Below are 10,213 nucleotides of genomic sequence, written 5' to 3'. Positions count from 1 at the left end.
AAATTCTATTCTGGCACTCTGTCTTTTAACTGGTATATTTAGCCCATTCACATTTAATGTGATTATTGATATATTTGGACTAATATCTGCCATTTTGTGCTGTTTTTCTTTGTTGTACTTATTCCTTATTTCATTCTTTATCTTCCCTTTTTTCTGATGTCTGGCTTTAGTGAAGCATTATATGATTCCATTTTTCTCCCTTCTCTTAACAAATCAGTATTTCATTTTTTAAAATGTAGTGGTTGCTCTAGAGTTTTCAATATACATTTACAATTATTCTTAGTCCAATTTCTAAAAATGGGATGCTTCATGGAGAGTGCATGTATTTTGTAACAGAGTGTCTTTATAACAGTCTGCTCAGACTGTGATAATAAAATGCCATAGACTCGCTGGCTTAAGCAACAGTAATTTATTTTCTCACAGTTCTGGAAGTTAGGAAGTTTAAGATCAAAATGCCAGTTGATTGGGTTCCTGGTGAGGGTTTTCTCTTTGGGTTGCAGATACCTTCTTGCTGTGGTCTCACATGGACTTTTCTCAGGGTATGTGTGTGGGGAGGTAGGGAGTGACAGAGGGATGAAAAAAGAGAGACAGAGAGAGAGATATCCCTGTTTTTATAAGGCCACTAATCCCATTATGAGAGTCCCACCCTCATGACCTAGTCTAACTCTTAATTACCTCCCAAAGGTCTCATCTTTAAATATTATCACATTATGAATTAGCAGTTCAATGTAAGAATTTTAGGGGAACGTAAACATTTGGTCCACAACAGAATTCCAATTCCTCCCTCCTGTTATTTACAACATTTCTGTAATTCATTTCACTTTGCCATAAGTTATTATCAATGAATATATTGTTTCTATTGTTATTTTAAACTATTACCTATTAAATTATCAAAATAAGAAACATAAAATTTAATTTTGTCTCCACTTATACTTGATTGAGCGCCCTTCCATTTTTTTATGTAAATCTGAGTTTCTGGCCTACATCATTTTTCTTCTCCCTGAAGAACTTATTTCAATATTTCTTGTGAAGCAGGTTTATTGGCAATAATTCCTCCAATTTACATGGGAATTCAGATTTATATGGGAAAGTCTTTATTTCTCTTAATTTTGAAGGGTATTTTAACTGAACATAGAATTGTATGTTGGTAGTTGTTTTCTTTGGACACTTTAACTGTTTTAGTCCACTCAATTTTTTTTTTTTTTTTTTTTTGCTTGAATGGTTTCTGAAAAGAAGTCTGATGTAACTATTTTTCTTGTTCCTCTATAGGTAAGATGGGGCTTTTTTCCCTTCTGGCTTCTTTCATTATTTTCTCTTTATCTTTGTTTTTTTGTCACTTTGAATATGGTATGTCTAGGTAGATGTTTTGGTGATTATCCTGCTTGATGTTCTGTGAACTCCCAAGATCAAATAGTTGGTGTCTGTCATTAATTTTGGAGAATTCTCAGTCATTATTGCTTCAAGTATCTCCTCTGGTCTGTTTTCTCTTTCATCTCCTTCTGGTATGCCAGTTGTCCACATATTAAATTTTTTGAAATTGTCTCACAGTTATTAGATTTTCTATTCTGTTTTCTTCCATTCTTTTCACTCTTTGCTTTTAAAATTGGGAAGTTTCTCTTGATGTATTTTCAAGGTCTTCCTTTCCTTTGCTGGATTCATTCTATTGACGAGCCCATCAAAGACATTCATTATTTCAGTTATAGTGTTTTTTATTTCCAGTATTTTCTTTTGTGTCTTTCTAGAGCATTTTTATTCTGTGCTTACATTGCCCAACTGTTCTTGCATATTGTCTACTTTTTTCCCATTAGAACCCTTACCATATTAATCATAGTTATTTTAATTTTCTGCCTGATAATTCCAAAATCTATGTCATTGCTGAACCTGGTTCTAATGCTTGTTTTGTCTCTTCAGATTATGTTTTTTCTTGCATTTCTGCATGTGTGGTAATTTTTTATTGAAAATCGGACATCAAGTATTGGGTAATAAGAATAGAGGTATAGAGGCCTTAAGTGTGAGGTTTTATGTTATTCTGTCCAGCAGCTGGGCTGTATTTAATGTTTTCTGTAGCTGTAGTGCCAGAGACTTCAAATTCCTCTAGTGTCCTTGTTTTCATTATCCCTGTTCACATAGGGCTTTCCTAAGTATTCCTCCTCAAAGACAGTCTGTGTCTTCCTACTTTTCCAGGTGACAGCTCCCATTTTCCTGAAGCCCTATTGGTGTAGTAGTATAGTATGGAAAAGATACGTATTTTATAATCTTATGATTGAATCTGAGTTACTTAGTGTGCTGCTGTTCTTGGGCCATGACCTTCACAAGTGTTGATTAGCTTTTTATCTCCCTACTTAGGTAAGATAGGAAGGCCAAGGGCTCTGGTGGAGTCTTTTTCCCTGGACAGCAGGACTTTTTTGTGGAGGACGCTCTGGGTGAATTGCAATGGCTACTCTTTCCCTTCCATTGCCAGCCCAGGTGGGCTACTTTCTCACTTCTTTACTCTAAAAACCTAGAGGGATTCCTAGAGGTGAAACCCACAAAAATGTGGGGGCCCCCTAAGACTGCAGCTGCCGGGATTAACGTTCAGGCTAGTACACACTCATCCTCCAACAGTTCACCAAAATTACCAGTTAAGTGTTTCCACCAATTTATTCCACAGGCTTCTTCCCTAGGTAAACAGATATCAGCTGGGAGTCACTGGATTCAGTCATCTCTGCATATTTTAGGGTGGCTGTTTGCCCTCTGACCTCAGTTCTCTGATGAGTCAAAGAAAAGGTGTTGATTTTCAGTGTGTTCAGATTTTCTTGTTGTAAGGCTTAAGAGTGACGACTTCTAAGTTGTTAGCACGTCAGAGCTGAAAACAGAAGTTCTCCTGAAACACTTTCTTTCTTTTTTTCTTTCTTTCTTTTTTGAGACAGGATCTGCATGTGTAGTGGTAATCCACTGTGGTTTTTGAACAACCTCATCAAAGACTTAAGTTGCTTGTCACAGTATTTCAGATGACCACAGTTATGAAGGTGGGTGCACACAATTACCAGCTTGCCCAGGTTGCAGTGCAGTGGTGCAATCATAGCTCACTGCAGTCTCAACTCCTGAGCACAAACAATCTTCCCACCTCCACCTCCCAAGTAGCTGGGACTACAGGCACGCACCACCACACCTGGCTATTTCTTAGTTTTTATTTTCAGTAGAGACAGGGTCTCACTATGTGTTGCCCAGGATAGTCCTGAACTCCTGACCTCAAGTGATCTCCTGCCTTGGCCTCCTAATGTGCTGGGATTACAAGCATGAGCCAGCATGCCTGGTTGTCTTTCTTTTTTATTTTATTTAAAAAATTGAGACACAATTCACATACCATAAAACTTACCTTTGTGAAATGTACAATTCAGAGTTCTTTTCGCATATTCACAAAATTATGCAATGATTATCATTATCTAATTCCAGAACATTTTCATTGCTCCAAAGTGAAATCCTATTGCCATTAGTAGTTGCTCCCTCACTTCCCTCTTTCGCCATCTCTTAGAAACCCCTAATCGATTTTTCGTCTCCATAGATTTGCCTGTCTGGACAGTTCATCTAAGTGGTGTCATATGATATGCGGTCTTCCGTGTGTGGCTTCACTCACTCAGCATATTCTCAAGGTTCATCCATGTTGTAGCATGAAACAGTGCTTCATCCCTTTTTGTTGTGATTGAATAATATTCCATTGTATAGATGTACAATATTTTGTTTATCCATCAGTTAATCGATATTTGGGTAGTTTCTACTTTTTGGCTGCTACAAATCATACCACTATGAACATTCATGTGCAAGTTTTTGTGTGGACATGTTTTCATTCCTCTTGGATATAGACCAGGGAGTGGAATTAATTGCTGGGTCATAGAGTAGTTTTATGTTTAACTACTTGGAGGAAGAAACAAACTGTCTTCTCAGTGGCTGCACCATTTTATATCCCACTAGCAATTTATAAAGGCTGCAATTTCTCCACTTCCTCACCCACATTTGTTATTTTCCTTTTCTTTCTTAATGGCCACCTTAGTGGGTATAGAGTGGTGTCTCACTGAAGTTTTGATTTACATTTCCCTAATGATAAATGACATTCTGAATCCTTTTCTGTGCTTATTTGTCATTTGTACATCTTCTTGGGGGAATGTATTTTCAATGCTTTGCTCATGTTTTACTTGGGCAATTTTTCTTTTCAGTGTTAAGTTGTAATACGTATTTATACACTCTAGATAGTGTATCTCTATCCGATATATGGTTTGCAAAATTGTTCTCCCATTCTTTATGTTGTTTTTCACCTTTTTGATAATGTTCTTTAAAAGTACAAAAGTTTTTCATTTTCATGAAGTTCAATTTATCTATTTTTTTCTTTGGTTCCTTTTAAAATTTCAGTGTCATGCTAAAGAAACAGTTGCCATATATGGTCTATCTTGAATAATTTTTCACTTGCCCTGGAGAAGGATGTGTATTTTTTGTTGCTAGATTGGGTTTCCTATACATGCCTGTTATTAAAGGAAACCAAAAATATTTCACCCCAAAATATATCTCTTTGACGTATTTCTAGATGGCTATTAAGAGGGCCTGTGAACCTAAGGCTAGCCCTGCAAAGATGTCTTTTGTAGGGGAGAGCTGCATCTGCAGAGGAAATACAGTGAAGTAAACAACAGATGTGAACAGGCTTTCTCTAAGCCCATCTTGTCCGGATCTAAAAAAAATGAACTGAGAGTTTGACACCTTTAAAGTTCTGACAGAGAAACATTCTCACCGGCTACCATCTATTCTTTCTGAGGGGAGGTTTCATCTGCAAAACAAGATTGTCTTTGCTCCATGCCTTTCCTCCGCTTCTCTCCTTCTCATAACCTGCATTGCCGCCATAACATGTGTTCCATGCGCCAAACTATTCTTTCTGTAAGCTCACGATGCTATAAAAGCATCAGCCATCTGGACATTTCTTTGAGTTTTCATATTTTGTACGACTCCTGTGCACACAGTGCACCTAACACATTTGTATTCCTTTTTTCCAGTTAATCTGTCTACTCTCTGTTTGTTTTATAGTCTCAATTTTCCAAAACTTCAGGGGAAAAATTTCACTTCCCTGCCTCATCTAGACTCTATTTCTTGTTCCACAAAAGGGGATTCGGCTCTACACTCCCCATGGTGCCAGTGCAGAATCCGGAGCCCCACCCTGGCCTCCAGCTCACTGCCTCCTCTGGCCTCTTCATTGTTATGTCCAACTCTTCAACATTAATGACATCTGGATTCTGCCCTGCAGCATAATGAATCATCTGTACTTTACCCGTTAGATGTTTCTAAATATGAAAGTCAGTAAACGGCGTTTACATTGTGACTATGCCGATATTGTTCATTGCGTTGCATGCCAATATTGTTCACTGCATTGCAAAGTCTCATGCAACGTAAATAATTGATTTTTGCTATTATTTTTATTACACAGTGCTATGGACTGAGTTGTGTCCTCTCCAAATTGATAAGTAGATGCCCTAGCGCCAGTGGGATGGTAGCTGGAGATAAGGCCTTTGGGAGGTGATTAGGTTTAGATATGATTATAAGGATGTGGCCATCATGCTGGGATCAGTGCCCTGAGAAAAGACACCAGAGATCTTAGTTGGTCTCTCTCTCTGTCAATGACACAAGGAGAAGGCAGCCATTTGCAAGCCAGGAAGAGAGCCCTCACCAGAACCTGACCATGGTTACTCCCTGCTCCTGAATTTCTAGCCTCCAAAACTGTGAGAAAAGAAACTTATTGTTGAAGCCACTCAGGCCATGGTATTTTGTTATGACAGCCCAAGCTGACTAAGAAACACAGGTAATCCATTTTTACTATAGAAAGAAAGAAAATCTAAAATACACATCACCTATATATCTCGGAGACACACTCCATACTGTCAGTATTTTTCTGGGTTATGGATAATCACAGACAGTTTTAAATGGAATCATACAATTTATGAACATTTTTTCCCAATACACTGTGAACACTTTTCCATATCAATAAATACAATTCTAGATCCCATTTTTCATAGTTTCAGAGCATTTCACTGTACAGACTTCCTAATTCATTTAATTGATCCCTTTTGTTTGGATATCTAGGTTGTTTGTGCCTCCTTTGCCTTTGTAAACAATCCTGTAATGAACATCTCATGCATACATCTTTGAACAATGTAATATTATCTCTAGGATAAAAGAAAGAACTTCTGATTATTATCACTGCTACACACACATAGCGAATGACCCGTCACTGAGGGTGAACAAGCAGAGACCACATGGCAATGTTGGGACAGAGGCATTCTCTGGACTGACTACACTCTCTCAAAAATGCTTTTCATCTCTAGACCTTCACCCAGTGATCTTGAACCAGTTGATTCAACATTTTGGTTTTCTGTTAAAACAAAATTAAAATAAGTTTATGTATCAGTTAAACCTTTCTATAATAAGTGACCTACACCTAAATGAGATCTTTTAGCCCAAAAGGACATTGTTGGCTCATATAATTGAAAAGCCACAGTCTAGAGCTGGTCTAGATTATTTGCTATGGGATCTAGACATGCTCATGGTGGTGTTAGGGAGGAGTTTGTCTCCACCATCAAACCGCTGTTCTCTCTACTGATTTCTGCTCAAATTCTCCCCTCCTGGCACTACCTTTTCTCTAGGCTCATTTCCTTACACTTATAAATCCACCCGGAAGAAATTAGTCCCCAGTCCTTCCAGCAAAAGTCTCAGAATTGAAGCTGATTGGCTTGGCTTAGGTCACGTGCCCATCTCTGGACCAGTCACTGCAGCCACAAGAATGGAATGCTCTAATTGGCCTGGCTTGAGTCCCACACCCTGGCAGGTAGAGTCTGCTCCACACGGATTGAGAAGGGGAGAGGAGGTTTTCAAAGGAAAATTGAGGTGATTTTACCAGAAGAAGGGGTTGGGTGCTGGGCAGCTAGCAAGAACAGATTTCACTACACTGGACAAGTTTTTAATCATGAAAAACAGGAAGACTTTTCTAGCTATGGCAACACTCTTGCGTTGTGTAGACAGTGCAGTTTCCTGTGCACGAAGCTGGAGAAGGCAACCGTGTCTGAACCAGCCTGTCCATTTCCAACGACTTCAGGTTGGTTTTAAGTTGATATTTGTTGAAATTAGTTCAGCATGTGTGTCTGGCTTCCTGTCTCAGTCGCAGGCCTAGACGGAACGTTCAGTGTGAGGAAGAATGTGTGAGCCAGCGAGGAGACAGAACACACAGCAAACCCGTGCCAAGTCAGCAATGCATTTTCTTTAGCACTTTGTACAGTTGTTCTGAAGTAAAAGAACTGTTTCTAAAAATAAAACAAAATATTATAAAAGCTTCACAATCAAACAATTTGAAACAAACCATCGATTTAAATGTGCAAATAAATTTTAAAAAGAAACATACATCTGTGTGTGTGCCCGTCTGTGTGTTAGCCCACTTCCCCTTCTCACCCTCAGCCCCCACTTCCCTTCCTGCCCCCTCCCCTCCCCCTCGCCATCTTGCCTAATAACTCTGTGAGCAGAGGGCTGAAATCATGACGTTCAACTTATTAAAAGGCTTTTATTGAGTTCAAACTTATTAAATTTGTCTTTAAAAGCTTCTAACTTGATTGAGTGAATGATTGAGTTTAAAAATGAATTTTTAAAATTCACGGAGTTAGAGTCCTGCCTGCCCTTCATAGGAGTTGGCAAAGGCAGAGGAAGCTGCAAAGCCTGAGGTCAGGTACTCCAGCTCTGCGGTCATTCAATCTGAATTCAAATTCTCTCCACTGCCCCTTCCCAGCTATTCAACCCCAGCATGCTACTTAACCATTCCAGGCCTCAGCAGCCATAAGGAGCAACTTACACAGAAATCTGTTGCACATGTGGTTGGTATCCCACCCACATCCACTTGGCCCTTGGCATTTCTGTCCACATGGGTCCAGCTTCCAGCTGATGACATCTGTGCCTTTCCTGGAGTTTCCTCTGGTCCCCATGCAGCAGGCCAAGTGTGCCAGGGAATTAACACTCCCCAGGGGCAACCTCACTGAGTGATGATGGAAGTGGGTGGATCAATACACCAGCTCCCTTGCCCCATGGGTAGATAACCGTGAGGCATGTGCTCTCCCAGCATTGTCAAGCAGGATTGAGCTCCAGTTGCCCGCAGAAGTCATCAGCAGATGGCACACCCTTGACTGCTCTCCGTTCTTCCTGGGCTCACCTCTACACCTACCTCCCAAAATTTCCTGAGACCGCCTCTCAAATAACCAACTTGCACTCAAAGCTCTCCTTTGGAGTGTGCTTCTGGGAGTGTTCAGCCTCAGACAAACTAGAAAGCAGTGGTCAGTAAGTGAGAAAGTCAGAGAACCTTGGAGGAGAAGGGCTCAGAGAGGTGAAAGCACAGAGAGGCTATGTGTGTGTCCGGGGCTGTGTATATGAGGTCAGTGTGCACAAATATTCACCTTGTTCTATTTTTTAAAATTTTAATGATATTTTATCAAATATATATATCAAATATTGTTTCAACACGTAGTCAATATTTTAAAAACCATAACGAGGAAAAAATCTTAAATATTAGATTCTCTTCTTCTAGCTGGTCAGCTTTCTATGCCCCTGAGTACTTGGCCCAGTGTCCTGTTCCCTTGGGCACATTCAGTCAAAGAAACCTTAGGAAACAATGACATTGCAACTTATTTTTTCTGACAGGACTTAAAAGCTTTGCTAGATAGCAGAGTTGTTTGGCATAGAAAGCATTTCTTCTTATCTTTGCAGAATTATAACAACAGATTTGTTCCTAGCAATATTAGAATTGTTAAGAGCTTGGGTTCTAGGGTATGATAGCAATCCCATCTTTAATGCTCACCAGCTCTATGATCTTGGCCAGTCAACTTGGTAATTTCTCCGTGCCTCAGTTTCCTTGTCTGTGAAATGCAGATTTAATCTTAGTTGCCTACCATATAGCATTGCTATAAGAAGTCAATGAAATAGTGTAAGGCACTGGAAATTGAGTACACAGTAAGCTCCAAATAAATGTAAGTTGCTGTTCGGTTACCAAATGAAAAGAAGTTACACATTAACAGGTAAAACCATCTCCCCTTGCCTTGTCTTCTGTCCCACACTCAGCAACACCCAATGCCACCATCAATTCACACTCTGTCCACTATTCTGGGAGGTCAGGGAACCTGTCCCTTGGATGTGTGTCCCTCCATTTCCCCATCTTACTTTTTAGGTGTGAAAGTCTTAGAACATCAGGCCAACAGACATTTCAAGAGCCTCTGAAAATGTTTGTGCCCAAAAATATGGAAGAAAAAAAAACCCACTGCAAAATTAAAATCAATAAATGTTTAATTAAACATCTACAAAACTAACATTATGGCAAGTTCATTAATTGTTCCATTTAGTTCTCATAAAAATTTCATGACACTGCATTATATTTGAAAAGAATTTATAGGTGGTGAAATTTTCCTCATTTTGCAAGAATTCCCAAGAATAATGCTTGGTAAATTGTCACCAATTGTAATTAAGTGAATTTTTTGTAGGCAAATAATTTTGGAAGCAAAATGATTTTTTAAATCTTTTGATTATAATAAAAGTTAAATATGAAGTGGCTGCCTTCCCTCTCCCCCTGCCCACTTCCTGTCACCTGTTCTCCCAGCAACCAGGGCCACCTTTCCAAATCTTCCACTTGCCTTAGATGAAAATCTTCCCCTAGCTCTTCCCTTACATCCTGGGTAAAAATCTCAGTTTTCTACCAGGACTTTCCATGCCCTGGCCATGCCCATTTCCCTGACCTCATATGCACTTGAGAGCAGGTGCTGTTTTCCCCCACTCAGGTCGCCTATACCAGTCAGTGCTGGGGCCCTAGGACTTGATCTGAGCCCCCTGTTCATCCCAGGACCAGGCAGTGTGGCCTCTTCTGCAGCCAGAGTGGGAAATGGAGGCAGGAATCAGCAAACAGAACTGTTATTGTTAGAATGTCCCCTGCAAAACTCATGTGGAAATTTAATTGCCATTGTGATGGTATTAAAAAGGCAGGACCTTTAAGAAGCAATTAGGTCAGGAGGGCTCTGCCCTCATGAATGGACAAATGCTATTTTTGCCAGTGTAGTTTGGTTATCTTCGGATTTCAGTTCCTTTCCTCTCTGTCTCATATGCTTGTATGCCCTTCTGCCTTCTGTCTTCTGCCTTCCACCATGAGATAATACATCATGAAGTCCCTTGCCAGAGG

The sequence above is a fragment of the Papio anubis genome, chromosome 16 (assembly GCF_008728515.1).
Source record: "Papio anubis isolate 15944 chromosome 16, Panubis1.0, whole genome shotgun sequence".
Taxonomy (NCBI): domain Eukaryota; kingdom Metazoa; phylum Chordata; class Mammalia; order Primates; family Cercopithecidae; genus Papio; species Papio anubis.
This window is presented reverse-complemented; position numbering follows the sequence as displayed.